Genomic DNA, 23042 nt, shown 5'->3' with positions numbered 1-23042 from the left:
CACCATCATCCTCAGTCCAGGACCCAGTTGCTCTGGCAGAAGGAAGAGAGAATTCTAGAGAGGCTTGATCCTGCTCTTCAGTGCTCCAGCCTGGAAGAGATATGTGTTATTTGTAACCACAACTCATTGGCCAGATCTTGTCACAAGGTCCCAACCCAACCACGAGGGGACCAAGAAGTACTACCCCACAACACGCCCAGGAGAACAAGATGTGTTTGGTGAACAGCGTTAAGGACAACCTTAGCGGGTGACTGTGAACTGAGCCTTGCAACAGAGAAGCAGGACATGTAAATTGCAGACAGAGGGAGAAGAATGTGCAAAGGCATGGAGGCCTAAAACAGTCTGGAACGTTCAGGTAGTTAGAGTGCTGGTAGGACAGGAAATAGAGCTGGAAATGTAGTCACAAAACCCTATGTGATGGGTACCATTATTATCTCCATTTTTGAGATGAGAAAATTGAGGGCACAACTGATGAGGGATGGGGCTGATATATGAACCCATGTGGTCTGATCCCAATGTCTGATCTCTAAATCTCTATGCCACATTGTCTTTAAGATAGGGAAGGGCCAGATTACAAAAGATCCTCACTGCCAAACTAAGGATATTGGCCTCCACAGGCCAGACAGTAACATTTACAAGCTGTAGTGGTTGTAGTTGTTTAAAATACATATACTTTATGTGCATATTACATATACAGGGATATTCTCCTCTCCTAAAAGAAATGTGGTCCCTCTAATTCTTCTTAAACTGGGAGGCCTTCTTTATGCATCTTTCCTTTGCCATCTTTTAACATAGATGAGGTTGAAGAGAAGTATTTCTTTCAAGTAAGGACACAGCCCAAGAATAATTATTAATGATCACTAAAATTCAGTTTCCCTGTCAGGGATCAATAAAGAACGGCGGCAAATGTGGCAAACTAGAAAGAATCATGTCCCATGCAAAAAGGGCAGCTGTTGGTTACTGCCACCCTATTGTTACATGTGGAAATGTGGGACATTTTTAGATACTTTAGATATTTTGTGAAATCTCCAAATTTAAAAATAATGACTTAAAGCATGGTGAAAGTCTAAGAAAATACATCTATAGATCAAAATACTCATGGGAGCGTGAGTTTGCATCTTCCATATGATAGATAGCCTCTAAGATGGCCCCAATGATTCCACCTCCTGGTATTTATTCTCTTGTGGCATCCTTTCCTACACTGAGTCAGGGCCAGCCTGTGTGATCAGTAGAATATGGCAGAAGTGACAGTGCGTGGCTTCTGAATCTAGCTCACAAAGGCATTGAGATTCTACCTTGTTCTCTTGAATCACTCACTCTGGGGACAGCAGCCATGCCATGAGGACAGTCAAGCCATCCTGTGTTGAGACCCATGTGAAGAGGAACTGAGGCCTCCATCAACTGAACAGCCATGTGAGTAAATCTTCTTGGATAAGAATCCTTCAGCCCCAGTCAAGCCTTCAGGTAAGTGCAGTCCCTGCCAATACCTAACTGGAACCTCATGAAAGACCCTAAGCCAGAACTGCCTGGCTGAACTGCTCCCAAATTCCTGACCCATAGAAACTATGAGGGATAATAGACGATTACTGTTGTGTCAATCCAAGGGTGACAAACTTTTTCTATAAAGGGCCCGGTAGTAAATATTTCAGTCTGTGTGGACCATATAGTCTATGTTAAAAGTATTCAACTCTGAAATCAACGTAGCCATAGATCATACATAAATGAATGGGTATGGCTGTGTACCAATAAAACTTTATTTACTGACAACAAGTGGTGGGCCAGATTTGGCCTGGGGACCAGTTTGCAAATCTCTACTTTAAGCCACTTTGTTTTGTGATTTGTTATGTAGCATTATATAACTAACCCAGTCCCTGAATTTGTGGAGTGACCTGAATACCTCACATTTCCGACAGAGCACACTGTTGGTGATTTGGAGGCCGTACCAGATGCTGCTGGCACTACAAGCATCGAGGGACGATGATCCCAGGAAGAGACAATGAGCCCAGGCTTGGGCAAAGAGATGTATGGACCCAGGTGATGACATAGATGCCTTTTGTTCTTCTTACCAATCAACATCACAAGAATGATTTTACTGCCATAATGGAGACCATTTCTTCTAATTCTCCCTGTACAGTCTGGTGCTGACCGTGAACTGTCTCTAGAATGAGCAAATGGGACAGATAAGGAGGAAGCCTTATCCCTCCCCTAGTGCTGTGAAGAGTACGCAGAGCCAGCAAGGGGCAAGCTCCTAAGCTGGTAACAAGGCTGAGCCTTAAGCCTTGAGCCCAGAACAAAGAAACTCCCTGTGGAGGGTTCTAGGAACACTGCCTCTTGCCCAGTCTCTGCTCCTTCCATGTGCCCTCTGCAGCCTGTTCCTAACAGCCCCTCTGAGGACCCAGTTCCCACTCCTGCTGGGGTCAAGGCTACGGCTGGGCCAGAGCACAACCTGGGACAGACCTGAGCCTGAAACACAAATGTCCGCATATGTGGTGGGTGAGGTCGCAGCGGGAGCAACGTGCTCAGGAGCTGGGGAGGTGGAGGAAGAGAGACAGGGTGCAGAGAAATAAAAAGGGGAGGAGAAAAAGGAGGAAAGGGCCAGGAAGAGAGAATCAAATCATCCAGAAGAGGCTGGATACAGGGTTCAAACAATGTCGCCAGAATCTTGCCTCTCTCTTGATCCATCTGTGTGAATCCCATTCTCCAGCAACCTAGGTAGCTCCAGCTTTTGGATTCTAGAGCTGCACAAAGAAGTGACAGTAGCAATGCCAGCAGCAGTTTTGGGGATACACTCTAGTTGACTCTCAGGTCACATGCCCAGATGTACACAGGTCACATGCCCGCATACTATAACCAATCACTGTGTCCAGGGAATGCCTAAGTCAGATTGGCTTGGGTCCACTGCTCCAACCCATCCCTCCTGGACTGGAAGAAGAGAAAACCAGGGCGTTTGCTAGAAGAAAGGGGAATGTTTAGGGTTAGGGCAGGAAACCATAAATGCCTCCTTTAGAGTTTACTGGCTGATTGAAAATTTCCTTTCCAATCCCTTCCTGTACAAAAGGGGAGATCAAACTCCAAGAGGAGAAGGATGTGCCTGTGGTCACACAGCTTGTCAGTGGTGCTCTGCATTGAAGGTTTGTGTCCCTCCAAAATTCATATGTTGAAGCCCTAATTCCCATTGTGATGGTATTTGGAGGTGGGGCCTTTGGGTGGTAGTTAGGTTTAGATGAGGTCATGATGGTGGACCCCTATAATGGGAATAGTGCTCATGTAGGAAGAGGAAGAGACCAGAGGCACCAACCTCCCTGCCATGTGAGGGTACAGCAAGAAGGTAGCCATCTGCAAACCAAGAAGAGGGCCCTCAGCAGACAGCAAATCTGCCAGTACCTTGATTTTGGATTTCCCAGCTTCCAGAGCTGTGAGAAATAAAATGTTTGTTTGTAAGCCACCCAGTCTATGGTGTTTTGTTACAGGAGCCCAAGTGGACTGAGACAGTGACAAAACCCAGGCATGATTCTGGGTCTTGCTCTCTGGCAACTCTCTCCTCAGGGGCAAGGCCAAATGAGCCAGGAACCAAGGGAGCCGGTGGGATCTGAGGCCAGCCGGGAAGATTTATTGTTGCAGGGGGTGTCACGGTCTTTGAGCAAGGGCTTGCAGGGTGGGCAGAGTTTCTAGGCACGGAGGGCAGGGAGGAGGACTGGGTTTCCCCCAAAGGGAGTTCTCTCTCTCTGGCTCTCCCTTCCTCTGAGGACCTAACCATCTGGTGGGAGAATAAGACAGGGGGACCAGCTGTTGCTACAGAGTGTGACCAGGACCGTATAGGAGAAAGCATTATAGAGGGGGGTGGGGGCCCAGGCACAGGCCTTTGTCCAGCTGGAGGAGGTCAAGGAGGCTTCCTAGGAGCAGTGATGTTTGAGCTGAATTTTTAAAGATGAGCACAAGTTAGCTAGAAGGAGAGAAAAGGCCTTCCCAAGAAAAGGCCTTGTATATGATGGGACATCATATACAAAAGCACAGAAGTACAACAGCTCACAATGTGGTTGTAGAACAGTAAATAGTTTCGTATGCTGGATGTGCCAGAGAAAGGTAAGCACTGAAGCTGGGGGGTGTCAGCAGGCCCTGATGGTACAGCCTCATGTCTGAAGCTGACCAGAGCCCTGACTTTATTTCTCTAGCTCGGGGGGACTGAGGGAGGGCATGGGAGGATGTAAGATGGGCAGTGACCACTTGTAAATATGCAAGTGACTTTGATCTTGGGAGGGATGGAGGTGGCACAGGTTGTAGGGGGCAGAAGGTTGCCAACTCAAACCCCTTGACCAAAAGAGCAGTTCAGGAAGGATCCTGGGGTGACTTGTGTTAGCAATTCAAGTTTTGTGAAACATCTGTGGGGAGATAACCATGAAACTTGGTGTTTTCTTTCTGGAAGACAGCTGGGCAAAATGAGCTAAAGCCTAAAACATGCATATTCTTCAACCTAGAAGTTCTACGTCTAGGAATTTATCCTAAGAAAATCAGCAAAGGTGAGAGAAAAGATTGAGCTTCAAGGATGTTCGTTGCCACACTCTTTATATAGGAAATAACTGGAGACGAACTGAATATCCAAAAACAGGAGGCGGTCTAATGACTAGAAATCTGATGGTGGACTCTTCTTTAGTCATTCGACTTGCTGCTGTGGTAAAGATCAACGATTACCAGACATTTGTCCGTGGGCCAAGGCTGCTCTGTGAAAAAGTTGTTACTAGTCTATGGCAAAAATCAGAAAAATAGAGACAACAAAATGTTCATAAAACTTTTTCTGTGTGTGTAACATTATCTCCATTCTACTTCTTTGGCTTAATGATGAGAAGAGTTGTTAACTTTTTTCTTCTTTCTAGGCTGCACATAATAAAAAATCCAATTAACAGAGGCATAAACATGTAGGGGCATATTTTTTTCACATTAAGAGCAGTCTGGAAGTAGCAACCACTGGGGAAGTTTCAGTGCTTACCAACGCTGGGCAAGTAGGGGTCTCTGTGATTCTCTTACCCTTTCCCTCATGGTCCCAAGAAGGCTGCCACTGCTCTTGGCAAGGTATATTCAAGGTAGGAAGAGTGGGGATGAGATGGTGTCATGATGTTTTCCCTTTTACAGGAAAGTAAAAGCTTTCCTAGAAGTCTCCAGCAGACTTCCTCTTATGTTTCATTGGCTAAATTAGGTCACAAGGCTACCCTCAGCTGCAAGGGAGTCTAGGAAATCAAGAATCTGGCAAAAGAAAATGGAATTTCCATGTTGGGTTTACTACTGATGATTAATTGCCAGGACAGGGTACACAGCCCCCTTAAACAAAACCAAGAAAGAAAGGGGTAGGGTGGTAGGAAATGGCTATCGAGAGCGCAGCTAGCCATGCCTGCCACACTTGATGGAAAGAAAGTTGGCAACGTGAGATCAGTCTCCCCTAATTTTTTGAAGGTGAAATTTACTAGTTCATGAAATGCTGAAGACTAGGAACCACTGGAATAGATGACTGGTTTTCAAAACAGATTCCTATGTTGCCCAGAGTTATTTAGGGGCTTCTGTTAGGGTGAGAAGGTGGGGAGAAGGGTGGAAGTACTAGTCCCCAATCATCCTTCAACCCAATCATTTCCACTTTTGTCTGAATATTATCTTGAGCATCCACTTGAAATTCCACTGGATGTATGTGGACGTATGTGTGTTTTTCTGTATATATGTGTGTATGTGTATATATTGTATATCTTCATATATCTACATATTTATTCATGAGAGGAGATGAGTTCCACGTCCGAAGACTCTGCCATCTTGATTCTCCGCTCCTATCTACATATTTATACATATATATATATTTGAGAGAGAGCGAGAGAGATCTAGAAAGATACACAGCAGGAGTTTCAAACTGGTGACCTCTGGTGCCTCAGTCAGTATTTAAAATCTCTTTGACTTTTGAATGTCCTCATACTAGCCACAGACTCTCAATTACTCCAAAATTCAAACATCCTGACATTTTTAATATCACAATTCACATATTTATATTAATTTTCATATAAATCAATTCACCCTCACACATTTATACTAATTTTAATACCACTTGATTCACACATATTTATTAATTTTAATACCATCCAATTCACATTTACATTAACTGCCTGGCCCCCCTGTGCATTTATTTTGTGACCCCTGAATACACCAGGGCATTAACAATGGCTCTCTCTGGGTCATGGGTCGTTTTTAAGTTTTTCTTTTTCCTGGTCTGGCCTGTCTAATTTTGCTAAAATAAACAGACATGGCTTTTGTAACAAGGGGGAAAGACGCCATTTTAATTAAAAAGTGAGAACAATGGGGCCTGTGATCCCGTGAGCTGTTGGGCCATGCTCCATCGGCCCCCGCAGAGCCTGGCTCTCCTGCGCTGCCCCTGTGTCCCCAGCCTGCCTCAAATGTGCTGCCAAGTGAGTGGCTGGGGTCCCAGCCTTGCCCTATGAGTGAGGCTCTCCCCAGAGGTGTGAGTGGGAGACGGGGGCTGGACAACCTAGGAAGAGCGGGCCCTTCCTGGAAGAGTTTAGACACCCAGTTGGGGTCTGAGGCTCTTCCACACACTGAACTCCAGTGTGGGGACATGGTCCCTGCAAATGCCAACTGCTTTACTCAGACTGGGGCTGTTGATAGACATACTGCTTCAAGCTAATGTGGTGTCATCACAGCACAGCTTCACTCTCGGCTACTGGAAGTCACCAGGACAGCATCTAGTTTGAATCTTTTCTCCTTATGACCTAAAAAAATACAAGCTGAAATCTAAGCCATGCCTTTAACACTCTGTATCTCCTCTTCCTTTATTCCTCTCCCTTTCTTTTCCCCTTTGTCTTTCTCTTTTTCTCTTGCATTCCAGAAACTTCAAGCCAGGTGTAAGAATTTCAAAATTGTCCAATCTAAGTGACTTTCTGTCGTTTCTTTACAGATGGAGACATTGAGCCTCAGGGAGGAGTGGCGACTATATCACAAACCTTCTTACTGACCGGCTAAGTAGCCTGTGGCAAGCAACTTGAGTGCCTCAGTTTCCTTTTCTATAAGGCAGGATGGTGTTGACACCTCCCAACCCTTCATATCCGAAGGTCCCCTGCAAGCAGCAGACAGGAGACTGGGGAGGAAGTGCTGGATGATCAGCAAAACAGTTGTCCCTTTACTCAAGGGCTTATAATTAACTGGTGGCTAAATTAGGTTTTTCTAGAACTCAAATCCTCTGATTTCTAATTGTAGCATCCTCTACAATTTATTTGGGAAGAAGGACTGGGAAGATAGTAACAGTAATACCTTTTGACATACTAGGTGCTACATTCCGTGCTTCAGGAATAGTGTAGCATCAGAGAAAAGAACAAAATTCTGCAGTCCAGCTATGGCCTCAAGCAAGCACATCACTCTCTCTATCTCAGTGTCCACATGTGATCAATGGGGCGATAATAGTGTATACCTCACCAGCTAGATATGAGGCTGACACAAGAGCATGTCTGTGTGTGGTTAGACATTACCATGGCAAGCAGATGCGCACAAATGATGGAGTCTTTGCTTTCTCTGATCTCTTTGCCACTCTGGATGTTTGATAGCAGCCCACCTTGCGTTGCACTGTGTGTGTGTGTGTGAATCAAAGGAGCTCCCAGGAATCTTGCTTCCTCCTCTCTCTACTTCTTTTTCCCTGACTTCTCTCTCTAGTCCCTGGTCTTCCTTCCTAGGCAGAAGGGACATCCCTAAACAACTTAGATATTTTCCTACCTGTGGTTTATGGTCAAGGTCCATCTTCCTGCCCATCAGGTCAAGGTCAGGCTTTTCACGTATTGATGAAACCCTAGGAATTGAGAAAACTTGTTTCTCTCTGAATAATTCAGGCTTTCCAGACTATTTCCTTGAGAGGGACTCAGAAATCCTATTTTGAGAGTCCAAAGCTGAATATCAACTTTTTCCCTTGAGCTTCTGCTGTAACAATCCTGACCCCCTGAAGGCAAATGGATGCCTCTGGCTGCCTCTGGGAAGGTGAGGTGCAAGGAAAGGGAAAGGAGAAAAGTACATGGAAATATTTTAAGCCTCATTATACTTCTGTGAGGCATTTACTCAGCACCTGACTTAAATAGAGCTCAATAGCCTTAGCCAATTTATTATTACCATTTATTCCCCATAATATCAGGTACTATCATTATAATCATTTCTGAACATAAGCAATTTTACTCAAGTATAACTTATATACTTACATACTTACATACTTTGTATGACACATACAAAGTGAACATACCGTTTAACTGTCATCCTCATGCTCCGTCTCAGTCATTCCCCCTGCTCTGCTCCAAAGAGTATCCCCCTTCATAACTTCTGACAACATGGACTGGTTTTGCCTGGTTTTGAACTTGTACATGGAATAGTGAAGTATGTGTCTATTGTGTCTGTCTTCTTTCACTCAAAATTATGATCGTGAGATTCATCCATCTTGTCACATGAAGTAAAAACTATTCATTTCTATAGCTCTTTAGTTTTCTACTGTATAAATATACCATAATTTATTTATTCATTCCCCTGGCAATGGACATTCGAATTGTTCCCAGTTTGGGGCTATTACAGATAATTCTACAAACCCTTTTTGTATATCTTCCGGTGCTCATTTGGACTAATTTCTATTGGGTATAAACCTGAGAGTGAAACTGCTGGCCATAGGGTGTGCATATATTTGGCTTACTAGACACCATCAGTTTTCGAAAGTGGCTGTACCGATTTTAAACCAAGATATGAAAAAGTTTGAGTTTGCTCCACATCCTTGTCTACATTTGGTAGTGTCAAACTTCTTCTTTTTAGCCATTCTGATGAGTGTGTAGAGGTATCTCATTTAGGCTGAAAATTTCATTTCCCTGGTAACCAGTGAGCTTGAGCATGTGCCTTATTCACCATTTGAATATTCTCTTGTGAAATGCTTGTCTGTGTGTGTTTTCCTTTTTTTTAAGTTGATTTGTATTTTTCTTAATGAGTGGAGGTGCTCTTTATATGTTCTGGTTAACAAGTCCTTTATTGGTTTTTCATACAGCAGTTATTTTCTCTTCCTCTGTGGCTTACCTTTTAACTATCTGAGTAGTGTCTTTGGATGAACAGACATTACTAATTTTAGTAAATTCAATTTATCAATCTTTTCCTTTATGGTTAATGTTTTGCTGAACTGTTTAAGGAATCTTTGCTTAACCCAAGGCCATGAAGATATTTACCTATTGTTTTAGTATTTAGTTTTAATTTTCACATTTAATTCTCACATTTAAATTTCAAATTTAATTTCACAAACCACTTGGATTTTTTTCTTTGTGTGTGTGAGGTAGGGAATTAAGATTCATTTTTTTCCCCCAACTGGATATCCAATTGTCCTACCACCATTTATGGAAAACTGTATCCTGTCCTCACTGTACTACATTGTCAATTCTGTCCTAAATCAAGTATCACAAACATTTGGGTCTGATTCCAGCCTCTCTGTCCATTCCATTTGTGTCTTTTGCTAATACTACATCATCTTAATTACTGGTTTAATAATACATCCTGATATTTGCTAGGGTAAATTTTCCTAACTTCCTTCAAGATTTTAGTGGTAACTCAGCTGTTTTGGATTTTCATGTAAATTTTAGAATCAGCTTGACTTTTTTCACAAATGAAAGGGGAGGGGAGAGAGAGAGAGAATGGAAGGAAGAAAGACAGAAAATTTTCCTGGAATTTTTATTGAGATTACATCGAATTTGTAGACCAAATCAGGGAGAATTGATATCATTGCAATGAACATGTATTATACCTATTTTAGAGGTGAGAAAATGCAATTTCAGGTCCGGAATGGAGAGGTGTGACCCAGTCATCTCTGAAACAGGAGGATCACAAACACCTGAGGGGACACACTGTCAGGACTAACTCCTTGGGGATCACTGGAGAGGCTGAGAACTAGGCAAAAGGAGTCTTACACTCTGTCAGTTTGGGAAGAGAAATGTCCTTGGCCAGAGGAAGTACCACTGAGGGCGGAGGGAGAGGAACTTTTCATGTCCCTATACCTCGGCAGAGCAGAAGTGCTTTAGACTCATCACCTGCCCTCACGGAGCCTCAGTTTCCTAACTCTGTGGAGCTAATAAACCTAGACTAACTTTACAGTGTTGGTTTCCATTTCAAGTGAGATCCTGGGGGTATTCTTTCATTCATTCATTCATTCATTCATCCATTCACAAAACAAACAGGTACTGAGTGTGACAGTAAGTACCAGATGAACTAGACAAAGTATCTGCTCACCTAGAGAGGGAAAGAGACAAAAATAAAGAGATGATGAATAAATAATCACAGTAATGGCCAAGGGTCATGACTGCCTTGTGGTGGGTGGGACAGCCTCTTTGGAAAAAGATTTGGGAATACTTTGTAAAAGGGCTGCACACACTTGAGAGTCATTTTTATTCTGCTTCTTTCCCCCTGCTTTTTCTTCTCTAATAAGTAGAAGTCAATATAGGACAAATTATAGTTAATTTATTCCCCCATCCAACTAAGCCTAGTACATTTTTTTAAAATAATTACAGCTAATATTTAATGAGCTTACCTTGTGTCTGGCACTGTTCTAAAACTTTTTAATTAACAGATAATTCACATATCATAAAATTCACCCTTTTTAAAGTGTACAGTTCTGTGGTTTATACAACTATTGCCACTATCTAATTACAGAAAATCACCCTAAAAAGAAACCCTCCACCAAGGGTGAACCCTGACGTAAGCTATGGCCTTTGGGTGATGATGATGTGTCAGTGTAGGTTCTTTAATTGTAACACGTGTACCAGTCTAGTGTGGGATTTTGATGGTGAGCGAGGCTGTGTGTATGTGGGGGCATGTGGTATATGGGAAATCTCTGTACCTTCTGTTCAATTTTGCTGTGAACCTAAAACTGCTCTAAAAATACAGTCTATTTCAAAAAAGGAAAAAGAAAGACACTCCATACTCATTAGCAGTCATTCCCCAGTCCCTCTCTTCTCAGCCCCTGGCAATCACTAACCTGCTTTCTGTTTCTAAGGCTTTGACTATTTTGGGTATTTCTTATAAGTAGAATCACACAGTATGTGGCTTTTTCAAACTGGCTTCTTTCACTTAGCTCAATGTTTTCAAGGTTCATCCATGTTGCAGCATGTATCAGCACTTCATTCTGCGATGATTGAATAATATTCTATTGTATAGACATCACACATTTATTTAGCCATTTATCAGTTGCTATGGACATTCATGTACAAGTTTTCAATCGAATATATGTTTGGTTCTTTTGAGAACATACCCAGGATAGGAATTCATGTGTTATATGGTAACTCTAAATTTAACTTTTTGAAAAACTGCCAAATCATTTTCCAAAGGAGCGGCATCACTTTACGTTTCCACCAGCAACATAGGAGAGTTCCAGTTTCTCCACATTCTTGCCAATAGTTGTTATCGTACATCTTTTTTTATTTTACCCATTCTAGTGGATGTTAAGTTAGCACTTAATTGTGGTGTTGATTTGCAATGCCTTGATGATTAATGATATTAGGAATATTTTCATGTTTTTATTGGCCATTTGTATATCTTCTTCTGAAAAATGTTTAAATCCTTCGCCCATTTTAAAATTGGGCTATTTTTTTATTGTTTATTGTTGAATTGTCAGAGTCTTGTATATGTTCTGGATACTATACCCTTACTAGATAAATGATTTGCAAATATTTCGCCTATTTTGTGAGTTTTCTTCACTTTCTTGACTGTTCTTCGAATTACAGAAGTTTTAATTTTTTTTCTTTGGTTGCTTGTGCTTTAGGTGTCATATCTAAGAAATCATTGCCTAATCCAACTATTTCTAAGTTTTATTCTAAGCTAGCTCTCAGATATGTCTTTCATTTTTAGTTAATTTATGTATATATATTGAGATAGAGGTCTACCTTCATTCTTTTGCATGTGGATATTCAATTGTCCCAGAACCATTTGTTGAAAAGACTATTCCTTCCCTCATTGAGTTATCTTGGCACCTTTGTCAAAAATCAATTGTCCATGGTAATTCCCCGGCAGTTCAGTGGTTAGGACTCCATGCTTAGGCTGCACAGTGTGGCCAAAAAAAAAAAAAAAAAAAAAATCAATTGTCCATAAATGCATGGATTTATTTCTGGACTTTCTATTCCAATGATCTATACATCTATCCTATGCTAGTACCACAGTCTTGATTGTTGTAGCATTGTAGTAGATTTTGAAATAGGAAAGTGTGGGTCATCCAATATTGTCCTTCTTTTTAGGATTATTTTGGGTCCCTGGCATTTCCATATGAAATTTAGGATCAGCTTATCAATATCTTCGAAATCATCAGCTGGAATTTTGATAGGGATTACAATTAATCTGTAGATCAATTTGATCAGTATTGCTAATATTATGGCTTATATATGAACACAGGATGTCCTTCCATTTACTTAGGTCTTTTTAAATTTCTTTCAATGAAGTCTTATAGTTTTCAGTGTACAAATATTTCTTGAAGGGCAGGTTTGCTAACAACAAATTATGTCAGTTTTTATTTATCTGAGAATGTCTTAGTTTCTCTCCTTTTTTTTTTTTTTTGCAGTACACGGGCCTCTCTCTGCTGTGGCCTCTCCCGCTGCGGAGCTCTGGACGTGCAGGCTCAGCGGCCATGGCTCATGGGCCCAGCCGCTCCGCGGCATGTGGGATCTTCCCGGACCGGGGCACGAACCTGCGTCCCCCGCATTGGCAGGCGGACTCTCGACCACTGCGCCACCAGGGAAGCCCTCTCTTTCATTCTTAAAGATAGTTTTGTGGAATGTAGACTCTTTCAATGACCGTCTTTTTCTTTATGAGCTTTGACTATGTCATCTCACTGCCTTCCGGCCTCATGGTTTCCAGTGAGAAATCAGCTATTAATCTGAGGATCACTTGCATTCAAGGAGTCACTTCTCTCTTGCTGTTTCCAGGATTCTTTCTTTGTCTTTGACTTTCAACAGTTTGATTATGGTGTGTCTAGGTATGGATCCAAGCAGACAAATGAACTCTTTGTCTAGAGTTCATTTGGCTGCTTGGATGTGTAGATTAAAGTTTTTCATCAAATCATTTCTTCAAATGTTCTGATTTTCTCTTTTCTTTCTTGGGCTCTCATTATGTAAACAGTGTTATGCTTGATGACGTCCCAGAAGCCTTTGACCTAAGTTCAAGTTCACTGATTCTTTATCAGCTTGCTGCAATTTGCTGAGTCCCTCTAGTGAATTTTTCATTTTAGTTGTACTCTTCAACTTTGAAATTTCCATTTGGTTCTTTTTATGTAATTTCTGTCTCTACTATAATTCTCTATTTGGTGAGACATCATTCTCACTTTCCTTTACTTCTTTAGACATGGTTTCCTTTAGTTCTTTGAATGTATTTAAAATAAAATATTTAAAGTCTTTTTCTACTGGGTCTAAAGTCCGGACTTCCTCAGGAACAGTTTCTATTGATTGCTTTTCTCTTGTGCAGGGACTATAGTTTCTTACTTCTTTTCATGTCTCATAATTTATTTTTGTTGTTGAAAAGTGGACATTTTACATAATATAATGTAGTGACTGTAAATCAGATTCTCCCTTATCTCCAGGGTTTGTTGTTATTGCTGTTTGTTGTTGTTATTTGTTTTAGTAATGATTCTGAACTAATTCTGTAAAGTTTGTATTCTTTTTTGTGTGTGTGGCACTGAAATCTCTGTTCAGTTACCTTACTGGTCAGCAAATGGTTGGGCAGAGATTCCCTTACATTCCTAGAACTAGTAGGTCTCCCAGTCTTTGCTGAGGTGCTCTCTGTGCAAGATGGGTCGCACTCTCAACACTCAGCCAGGCAGCTGATAACTCTGTCTTAGCCTTCACTTCGTACTCGTGCAGATCCTTAAGGTTAGCCAGAGGTAAAAGCTCAGGATCTTCTCAGATCTTTCCTGTGCATCTGCACAGCTCTGGGCATACACACAGTCCTACACTTGCACATGGCCTTCTAGATTCCCAGGAATATGTCAGAGCTTTCCACAGCCCCTATGGACATCTCATTCTCCAGCTTTTCCTTTAAAGCCTTTTGGTTAGCTGATTGTTTTCCCCAAATATTATCCACTGCCTAGGCATCCCCAAAGTTAAACAATTGCCTCTAAGTATTTTTGAAAAATGCCCTCAGGGAAAAGGCTTTTTGTGCTGGGTAAGCTCCTAGTCAGTTCAAATAAAAACAGTCTTACAAGTGGGGTCTTCCAGGGAACCACCAGACAGGCCAACTAATGACAATAGTCTGGGAATGAGGCTTTGAAAGAGGTTCACCCCTATTCTGTCACCTTTGGTGGCTGCTAGGCTGCTGGATTTCAAGTCTACCACGGAATTGGGGGTGGGAAGATGGGAATAGGGGCAAGTTAAAATGCCGCAAATGTCAGTGTTCTTACTAAGATTTAACCCTTTGTAAAATAAATACTTCTTTGATTACTGCAAGCCTTTAGTTTCAAGAGTTCTGAAAACCATTGATTCTGACAATTTTTGCCCATTTTGTCATTGCTTTTATAGAAGAAAGAATTTTTGGAAGCCCCACTCCATCATTTTCACTTTTCTAAACGTTTTACAGATATCACCTTATTTTTTGTCACAACTCTATGAGGTAGGTATTGTTATTGTCATTACCTCTATTTAACAAATGAGGAATCTGAGGCAGAGAGGTAAAGTGAACAGCCCCAGGCCACACAGACAACAACTGCTGGAGCCAGGATTCAAATGCAGAGGTTAACTCTAGGGCTGGCAACCTCACTAGGCTCTTTTTATTTTTTTTAACATCTTTATTGGAGTATAATTGCTTTACAATGGTGTGTTAGTTTCTGTATAACAAAGTGAATCAGCTATACATATACATATATCCCCATATCCCCTCCCTCTCGCGTCTCCCTCCCACACCTCTAGGTGGTCACAAAGCACCGAGGTGATCTCCCTGTGCTATGCAGCTGTTTCCCACTAGCTATCTATTTTACATTTGGTAGTGTATATATGTCAAGGCCACTCTCTCACTTCGTCTTAGCTTACCCTTCTCCCTCCCCGTGCCCTCAAGTCCATTCTCTACTTCTGCATCTTTATTCCTGTCCTGCCCCTAGGTTTGCCAAAACCTTTTTTTTTTAGATTCCATATATATGTGTTAGCATACGGTACTTGTTTCTCTCTTTCTCACTTACTTCACTCTGTATGACAGATTCTAGGTCCATCCACCTCACTACAAATAACTCAATTTCGTTTCTTTTCATGGCTGAGTAATATTCCATTGTATATATGTACCACATATTCTTTATCCATTTATCTGTCAATGGACACTTAGATTGCTTCCATGTCCTGCCTATTGGAAATAGTGCTGCAACGAATATTGCGGTACATGTCTCTTTTTGAACTGATGAGGATGATTATAATTTTTGTGACTTTCTATTTGAATAAAAAAAAAATCCCACAAGGACTCAGAGGTAAAAAATATACAAATCAATTTTCACTGCAAAATAAAGGAGCTGTTACAGTGGAGGATTCCTGGACTGAATGTCAATATTATGACATAGTATGAGTGTGTTTCGTGTTTGGTCATTGCAATCATTGTTGCTTTGGTTGTGGTCATCCATTTACAATGCTTGGTGTCAGTTTATTTATCTCTTGTAAAAATAAAATACAGTGTGTGTGTGTGTGTGTGTGTGAGAGAGAGAGAGAGAAAGAAAGAAAAAGAAAGAAAGAAAGAAAGAAAGAAAGAAAGAAAGAAAGAAAGAAAGAAAGAAAGAAAGAAAGAAAGAAGGAAAGGAAGGAAGAAAGAAAGAAAGAAAGAAGGAAAGGAAGGAAGGAAGGAAGAAAGGAAGAGAAAGAGAGAGAGAGAGGGAGGGAGGGAGGGAAAAAAATTACGGTTTTCTCAGAGTATATGCCCTCACTAGGCTCTTTTGTCTCCCCAGGATTGAGAAAGGAGCACTGGCTCTGGAGTCAGGAAGTCTGAATTCGAGTGCTAAGTTTGCTTCTATTCTATTGTGTGACCCTGGATGCACCAGTTTCTCTCTGTGTGTCTTAGTTTCTCCATGGATAAAATGAAGTGGTTGGCTGATTATCTCCTATTCTCCCCCAAGATTTTGGGTTTTCCCCAAGCCTGAAGTGCCCACCAGACACTCAGATGAAGTTATGACCCACAGATGGGGGGCAGGCCTGGATGCTCCTGCTATAGAGAGTTGGTGGCAGCTGTCACAGACTTCTCTGGCCCAGCCTAGTTGTCCAGAGGCTTTAGGTGACTCTAGGGGAAGTTTTTGCCTGATGGGGCTGTCACTAATGACAGGGTCCCTTATCAGCTGTGCCATGGGGCCCAGGCCACTGATTCCCCTTCTGGTGCCTGGTCTGGTCCTCTGAAGACCAAGGAGGGCCAAGCTTGGAAGGGGTGGTCCTTGTTTCATCTTATTCTCCCCCCACTTCTCCCTATGTCAACTGCCCTCTCCACCAAAGCCTACAGGAACCTGACTCTTCTGTTAGGCCATGGAATAAAGAACTTGCTTTTCAAAAAAAATTTTCCAAGTATTTTCCTAATATTTGGCTTTAGGTGATGCCTCTGACCTCATCTCCCACCTCTCCCTCCCTCCCTGGGCTCTGGACACACATGCCTCAGACACAAAGATCTCAGGGTCTTTGTACTTGCTGTTCTATCTGTCTGGGATTTCCACCTCCTTCAGGTCTGTGCTCAAATGTCCCTTGTCAGTGAGACCCTTCCCTGTCCTCCCTAGTTAAAATATGCCCGCCTTACTCTTATCCACCCTTTCCCGTCCCCATTTCATTTTTTCCTTGGGACGGACAGTTTTGTTACATAAGCCAAAAAATTGTGGGTTTTGTCCCAACTAATTTGAATTTTCCTTCCTGTACAAACTAGGCATTCCTAAACATTACAGCCCTTGATGAAGACTTGACAGCTGACCCCTCCAAAGAAAAGGGCCCCTCCCTTAGCCTCACCAAAGCACTTGGCATAGAGTCGGGTACATCAGAGGCCATGACCCAAAGCAGGACAACCTGCCTTGTGGCTGCAGTTGGCACAAAGATGCTCTAAGATAACAGATGTGTGTAGGATGACAGCTGGGCCATGGATAAGGCAGAGGAAACACATTCATTCAGATGGAGCTGGCCTGTGCCCCATCTTTCCCATCCTTGCCAACCTAGGGTTTAACCCAGTGATTGGGAAATACCTTTTCTTTTTTCCTTGTTAAGGGCCAGCCAGGGCCAGCCCTTTCCACCGGGCCTTGTGAGCAAGGTTGAAACTATGGTGCTTCTGGGCAGGCTGAGGTTTGTGGCTAGAGGCTGGACCTGATCCCTGCCATGTCCCTGACAACCAGTCTCCCTGACCCTGCACACCCACGCCACCTACCCACCAGGCCATTCCCAGAGTTGCTCTGGCCTGGCCAGCTCAGCAGCTGTGGAGTGCCCCAGAGAGTGGAGGGAATGTGAGATGTCATTCAGAAGCCAGCTGATGCAACCCTCCTGGAGAGATGGGCAGACTGAGGCCAGTGAGGGGAGGAGACCCGCCCAGGGTCACACAGACGTTCAACAAAAGCCCAGGGCTTGTGAGACCAGACCAACCTGGGTTTTAACCCAGTCTTCGCTTAATTTCAGAGTGGCTTTGGGCAAGTTCCACCACCTTTGTGAGCCTCGGTTCCCTAATCAAAGGTCAGAACAGTCTCTCTTGTATTGGGTTGTGAGCAGGATGAAATGAGGCATCTACACAAACAGCAGGGGCCTGACCCCCACAGTCCATCAGCAGGTGGTGACTCCCCCCCAAGAATAGCTCTGGAGCCCCAAAAAGAGGAGGCCCCATCCTAAATGCACTACTCCACCAGCTCATTTCACCTTCACAACAGTCCTGGGACGTAATACGATTAGTAACCCCATTTTACAGATGAGGAAACTGAAACCCCAAAAAGTTGAGATGTGCTACACTTCCCCAGGATGAGAAGCCTGGATTGTTCCTGCCAAGATGTACCCCATCTTGGAAACCACAGCACACCCTTGCTGTCTGATTCTAGCTGTGTTCATTGTCTTTGAGCTATTTTGCACCTTTGTAAACCGTAGGTAACTGATGAATGTGCAAACTCTGTCTTGTCTGGTAGAATTGACTTCCCTCCCCTTTGTGGAAAAACTAGCATTGCCTCTATTTATAACTCAATTCCTTTACTCCATATAAGTTTGTGCTTTTTTGACTTTTCCTTTGGGCCAGTTATAACATTTATCTGGTTCTCTTACTGTTTAACAAGTAAAATAAAACCTTCAACACATCATTTTTAGATTTGTATGAGAGTCATGATTTTACCTTTTTCTGAAGGTTATCTTTGAACAAGGCCTAAGAAATCAGGGCCTGATCCTTATGGCAACAGTCCTGGAAATCAACTCTCCTGTCCTCCCTTGCTCACCTCCAGTGCTCCGGACTCAGCCCTTTCATGTGTATTTTCTAGATAATCCTCATATAGGATGCTACTTATCACCCTTCAGTTTACAAATGAGGAAATTAGGGCTCAGAGAGGCAAAGCAATTTAGCCAAGGTTACACAGCTAAAGCCAGCAATTTCTCCTTCTGGAGCTCTGTGTGTGTGTGTGTTTGTGTGTGTGTGTGTGTGTGTGTGTGTGTGTGTGTGTGTGTGTCCTGCCTCCTTGACTAGATTGTGAATCCAGCTCCAGGTGGAGTCCAAAGAATACATTTGGAAATGGTGTGGTGTGTGAGGGAGGCCAGGGGATACCGTTAAATAGCAGCTTCCAGAGGCCTTGGCAGGTCGCTCAGTCTCAAGGGAGTGAGGCTGCAGTGTTACAGTTGGCCGTGCTTTTGACCCCTCCAAATCCTGAAGGATAGTCCAGGCCTATGCGGTGGCCCCCTCTGTCCCTTCCTGTATCTCCCCACTGAGAAGGTTGCCCAAGGTCAAACAGTTTGTAAATGTTGGAGCCTACACTTGAACCCAGGAAGTCCAATCTTGCATGCTGCAGTCTTTAAGACCTGGACTTAAGTCCAAGGTTTTTCTTCTCAACAGTGTGTGACCCTGGGCAAGTTATTTAACCTCTCTGAGCTACTTAACCTCTCATGAAGTAGTTAAGATAATTGAATTAGATCATGCAAGCCAAGTGCCAGAAACATGGTAAATCCTCAATAAATAGTGCTATTTCCCAAGGCCTCATTATCTCAAATAATGAGCCACCACTTAGGACCCCTGCCATCTGCCAGGCACTGTGGGAGGTGCTTTGGTGACATCATCTCCAGGAATCGTCCCAACAACCCTTGGGAAGAGACTATGGTGATCCCTATTTGACAGTTTGATGCCATTTGCTCAAAGTTACACAGAGAGTAAGCAATAAGGTTGCGATATAAACCAGGTTGCCTGACTCCAAGACCTAGACACTTTTCCACTCTATGCATTCATTAATTCATTCGATTCAACAAGTATTTATTGGGCATCTACTATGTATGCAAGGCAGCGTTCTAGGAGGTAGGGATACAGCAGTGAACCAAACAGACACAAATCCCTGTGCTCATGAAACCGACGTTCTAGTTACAGGAGCATCAAGAAAAGCTTCTGGCCTTTCAAGGTGAGGCTGGTCACCCATCCCACCTGCTTGACCAAGGCGGGGCAAGTACCTGATGGGACATTGGAGTTGGAGCTGGACATGGCTAGGGTAGTGGGCAGGGGAAAGGATCAGGACCAAAACTATGAAAAGATGAATACAAAGCTGTCTGCTGAGAGAAGTGGGGAATGGCCTCAGAAACAACAGAGCAGAACCTCAGTGCCCCTGGGACTTGGATTCCCTGAGGACTGTTTTTTCTCTGAGGTCAACAATGCCCAGAGCTAAAAGCAGGCATTTCCATGCATGAAGACTCTGACTACACTGTGGACAGAGCCTGCTTTGGGGCCCCCAATCTAGGGCTCCCCGAACCTCCAGGTAGATAGAATCAGGATGAAGGTGATACGTACACCTCACTCGGCACGGCTGCCTTCGGTGGATATTTGGGTGGGCCCAGGCGCCCTCTTGTGGCTTCCCTTGTCTATGCATGGACCCTTCATGTGTCCCTGTGGTTGGAGGGGCTGCCTGTGCCTAGACCATTTCTCTATTTCCAGCCTGGACCCTTTCCCCTATTCCCAGCTTTTCCTGCCTCCAGCTGAGGCCTGAAAAACTTACTCAGTTTTGTCATCTTTTACTGCGTAGACCTTGGAACACAAAATTGGGCGCCTGCAAGCCCTTTGATGCTATCAGCAGGCACAGCCATGTGGTGGTGTAGCACATAGGCACACCATTTGGTTCAAATCCTGACTGTATCCGTCACTTAGGAGCAATTGTACAGCCTTGCTGGGCCTTACTTTTCTCATTTTAAAAATGAAGATCATAATAGTTTCTACCTTAAAGAGCTATGAGAATTAAATGCGATAATACTCATTGGCCAATTTATCTGTTAAAGCCACAATACCATTCCTGTTCTACACACACACACACACACACACACACACACACACACACACACACACACAAATGCTATGCCTCTCCCCTATATTGCAGGGGCCTGAAGCCTGACTTGCCATCAGAGTTCCAGGTTAGATTCAGCCAATGGGAGGCAGCAAAGGCACATTATTGCTTCTCCAACAGCAGTAGGAGAATCTCTAGTTTCGGGATTCAGTTTTACAGACACCTCCGCAGGCTTTTCCCTGAACACAGCCTCAGGATAGGAGGCAGCTGTGATCATTGTCAGTGGTTTCCTGCAGTTCCTACAACTTCCAGACTCTTTGAAAGCTGTCTCCAGCCTAATCTTTATATTTTAAGCCATCTAATGGTTTTGTAAGCTCCCAGTTTTTCATATTAAATCCATTCCTGCTGGATGCAGAGCAACTAGGGCTCTCACTCATTGTTCTGGAAGTACAGCATGGCACATCCACCGTGGAAATCCATTTGACGGTTTCTTATAACATACACTACTACCACATGACCCAGCAATCCCGCTCTAGGAATATACCAAAGACTAATGAAAACATATGTCCACACCAAGACCTGTGCGTGAATGTTAATAGTAGCATTATTCATAATTACTCCAACATGGAAATAATCAAAACATCCATCAATAAGATAAACTGTGGTACAGCCATAGAGCAGAATATTATTCAGAAATAAAAAGGAAGGAACTGATACATAGAACAACATGGATGAACCTCAGACATGACGAGTGAAGAAAAGCCAGGCACAAAAGAGTGTATATTTTATGTGGCAGCCATGGACGTGTGCCAGTCTCTCTTCAAGAAAGAAACTGCCAATCAGCTGTGAGGAGTGAAGGTCTCCAATAGCCCACAGCTGTAGCAACTTTGATAATGCTGAGGCCACGCTCTTCATGGCACCTCACCCAGTGACAGGTCACAGAGGGAGTACAGAGGGATGCCCGGCTGTTTCAGCCCAACATGGGACTCTATGGGAATCTTCGTTCTGGGCTGGTTGAGATTTTCTAAGAACTGCACCGAAGCCTGAGGCTCCTCCTCTCCAGTTTTCATTTCTTCCCCCTCTTCTTTCACAGGTGTTAGACCTGCGTCGTAGTATGAAAATCCGTCCTGTTCTCCTTTTTCTTTTTTCTTTTTTTTTTTTTGCGGTACGCGGGCCTCTAACTGCTGTGGCCTCTTCCGTTGCGGAGCACAGGCTCGGGACGCGCAGGCTCAGCGGCCATGGCTCACGGGCCCAGCCGCTCCGCGGCATGTGGGATCTTCCCGGACCGGGGCACGAACCCGTGTCCCCTGCATCGGCAGGCGGACTCCCAACCACTGTGCCACCAGGGAAGCCCCTGTTCTCCTTTTTCTTTCACAAGCGCTATCTGCAGTAAATCTCTAGAACCGCTAACTCCATTCTGACATCTGCTTCCCAGGACCCCAAACTGACATTCTTTTTTATGAAATTTTAAGAGGGGCCAAATTAATCTGTAGAGACAGAAAGCAGATCGGTAGTTGCCTGAGCCAGAGGTTGGAGAGACGGACTGCAGAGGGGCATGAGGAAACTTTTTGGAGTAATGTAAATGTTGTATATCTTGATTATCATGGTGGATACACTGGTGTATACATTTGTCAAAACTCATTGAAGTGTACAATTAAATCAGTGATTTTACTGTATACAAATTATACTTCAATAAGGATTTTTTTTAAATCTCTGCTTTCGAGAAATATCTAGAGTGTGCGTGGTAGTTATAGGACTGTGCACACTTGTCAAAACATAGACTTGTACACTAAAAAGGAGGATTTGTATTATGTATGAGTTATACTTTCATGAAAAAAAGAATGAATCAGGAAAATAATTTTTACTGATTATCTCAAGAGATGATATGTATGGGGCGGGGGATGCTCCATTGGAGGAATCACACTTCCTGATTTCAAAAATTACTACAAATCTACAGTAATCAAGAGTCTAGTACAGGCATAAAGACAGACATATAGCCCAATGGAACAGAATAGAGAGCCCAGAAATAAACCCTTGCGTATATGGTCAAATGATTTTTGACAAGGGTGCCAAGACCATTCACAGGGGAAGAACAGTCTTTCTAACAAATGGTGCTAGGAAAACTGGATATCCACATGCAAAAGAATGAAGATGAATCCCTACCTCACACTATACACAAAAATTAACTCAAAATGGATCAAAGTCCTAAATGTAAGACCTAAGACTATAAAACTCTTAGAAGAGAACAGGGTAAAAGCTTCATGATATTGGACTTGGCAATGATTTCCTCGATCTGATACCAAAAACACAGGCAACAACAACAAAAATAAGCAAACTGGACTTCATGAAAATTTAAAACTTCTGTATATTCAAAGACACTCTCAACAGAGTAAAAAGCAACCCACAGAATGAAAGACATTTGCAAATTATATATCTGATAAAGGATAATATCCAGAATATATAAAGAGTTTTTAAAATTCTACCCCCCCACACACTCAAAATCCCAATTCAAGATCTATATCAGGGAAACTACAAACAACTCTGATGAAACAAATCAAAGAAGAACTAAATAGAGAGATATTCCATGTTCACA

This window comes from Grampus griseus, assembly GCF_964374135.1.
Source record: "Grampus griseus genome assembly, chromosome: 14".
Classification (NCBI taxonomy): domain Eukaryota; kingdom Metazoa; phylum Chordata; class Mammalia; order Artiodactyla; family Delphinidae; genus Grampus; species Grampus griseus.
This window is presented reverse-complemented; position numbering follows the sequence as displayed.